This window comes from Mercurialis annua (assembly GCF_937616625.2).
Source record: "Mercurialis annua linkage group LG4 unlocalized genomic scaffold, ddMerAnnu1.2 SUPER_6_unloc_14, whole genome shotgun sequence".
Lineage (NCBI taxonomy): Eukaryota > Viridiplantae > Streptophyta > Magnoliopsida > Malpighiales > Euphorbiaceae > Mercurialis > Mercurialis annua.
This window is the reverse complement of record NW_026605943.1, coordinates 10,001-12,500: the sequence shown is the minus strand read 5'-3', so window position 1 is coordinate 12,500 and position 2,500 is coordinate 10,001.

Sequence of the window (2,500 nt, the reverse complement as noted above, 5' to 3'; positions counted from 1 at the left end):
GCCCCCCCGAATCCGAAAATATTTTTTCCAACACCGAAACGGGTCGACGAGTTTTTTTTCCTTCCCTCGTCAGTGCCATAGGTGCGCCAAAAGGCGCGCACCAAAAGCCTTCGGCAGTTGGTGCAGGGAGGTGAGGCATAGTGCACCCCCCTAAAGAGCTCTTAGGACTTTTTTTTGACTGACAGGAGGAAATATCACATGTGCCCAGCAACCCCCCCCCCCATTTTTAAAAATCGGCATGGAATTTTGATCTGAAATTTTGGAAATATGTTTATATATACCCAAACCTGCATAATAACAAATATCAGAATTTTTCGAGTCCCGGAAGTATTTTATTTTATTTATTTATCGTTTTACCTTCGGAAATTCATAACCGGCAAAAAAAAATTCCAAAAATCACCAAACTTCTTTCTAAATTCCTCATTTAATATATATTAACTACTGTATGAATATTGTTCGAGGACAGTATTATAGAATTTCACTTAGTGCAAGACATATACATTTTTACACAGAGCAGAGGTTCATTCGGCTGGGAAGCAAAACCAGCAGAGGTTCATACGGCTGGGGAATGTATGCAAGGCATGCCAAGGCATGCCGAAGGGCTGCTGAAGCCCAGCCGAGAGGCTGCCGAAGGGCTGCCGAAGCCCTGCCGAAGGGCTGCCGAAGCCCTGCCGAAGCCCTGCCGATGCCCTGCCGAAGCCCTGCCGATGCCCAAGGGCTGCCCATGCGCTGCCGAAGGGCTGCCGAAGCCCTGCCGAAGCCCAGCCGAAGGGCTGCCGAAGGGCTGCCCATGCGCTGCCCATGCGCTGCCGAAGGGCTGCCGAAGCCCTGCCGAAGCCCAGCCGAAGGGCTGCCGAAGGGCTGCCCATGCGCTGCCCATGCGCTGCCGAAGGGCTGCCGAAGCCCTGCCGAAGGGCTGCCGAAGGGCTGCCGAAGGGCTGCCGATGCCCAAGGGCTGCCCATGCGCTGCCGAAGGGCTGCCGAAGCCCTGCCGAAGGGCTGCCGAAGGGCTGCCGAAAGGCTGCCGAAGCCCTGCCGATGCCCAAGGCCTGCCGAAGGGCTGCCGAAGGGCTGCCGAAGGGCTGCCGAAGGGCTGCCGAAGCCCTGCCGAAGCCCTGCCGAAGCCCTGCCGAAGGGCTGCCGAAGCCCTGCCGAAGGGCTGCCGAATGGCTGCCGAAGCCCTGCCGATGCCCAAGGGCTGCCGAAGCCCTGCCGATGCCCAAGGGCTGCCGAAGGGCTGCCGAAGGGCTGCCCATAGCGCTGCCGAAGGGCTGCCGAAGGGCTGCCCATGCGCTGCCGAAGGGCTGCCGGTGCGCTGCCGATGCGCTGCCGAAAGGCTGCCGAAGCCCAGCCGAAAGGCTGCCGATGCCCAAGGGCCGCCGCTGGGCTGGCGAAGGCCTGCCGACCGGCTGCCGAAGGTCCTTCCGATGGACATGCGAGGGCCTTCGGAGGGACGTCGGCGGGCCTTTCCGAGGGTCTTCGAGGCCACACACGCGCTCGCGTCTCGCGCCGAGCTGCCGAGTGCCCGAGTGCCCGCACCCGCACCCGGTCCCGCACCCGCACCCGCACCCGGTCATTAGATTAATGCACGGGGGGGGGGGATTTTCCGCAATTCCGAGCATTTCGACGCAATTTTCCGGCCGGGCATTTTCCGCGATTCGCCGCAGTTTTTCCGGGCGGGGCATATCCGTAATTATTCGGGGGCATTTCCGTAATTTTGCCAGGCAGGGATTTTTCCGCAATTTCCAGCATTTTTCGCATAGCGCGCGCGCGCGCCGCTTGCACCGCGGACGAGGGCTTGCGGCAAGCCCGCGGGGGTGAGGAATGGTGCACCCCCCTAAAGAGCTCTTAGGACTTTTTTTGGACTGCCAGGAGGAAATATCACATGTGCCCAGCAACCCCCCCCCCCCATTTTTAAAAATCGGCATGGAATTTTGATCTGAAATTTTGGAAATATGTTTATATATATCCAAACCCGCATAATAACAAATACCGAAATTTTTCGAGCCCCGGAGGTATTTTTTTTAATTTTTTAATCGTTTTACCTTCGGAAATTCATAACCGGCAAAATATATGTCCAAAAATCACCAAACTTCTTTGCAAAATCCCCTTTCAATGTATACTAACTACTCGCAAATTATTGTCCGGGACATTTTGCTTCCAATTTTATTTTGCTCGGGACACTATCATTTTGTGCACTTTTGCCGCAGTTTCCGCCACGCGGAATGGGCCGAAAATTCATAAAACATAAAATGCGCATCCGAAAACCACCAAACTTCACGGAGGGCCTCCCAGTGGTCCACTCGACGTGCCGGAGCGGCACCGTGCGAGAAAAGTTTTTCCGAGTCAAAGGACGCTCGGGGCCTTGCGGTTCCGGCACGCGGCCGAGAAGTCGTAAACGGTGCAACACGCGTCCGAAAACCACCAAACTTCATGGAGAGCCTCCGATCAGTCCACTTGAACTATTGAAGTTGTTGCGTACGAAGCAGTTTGCGGAAAA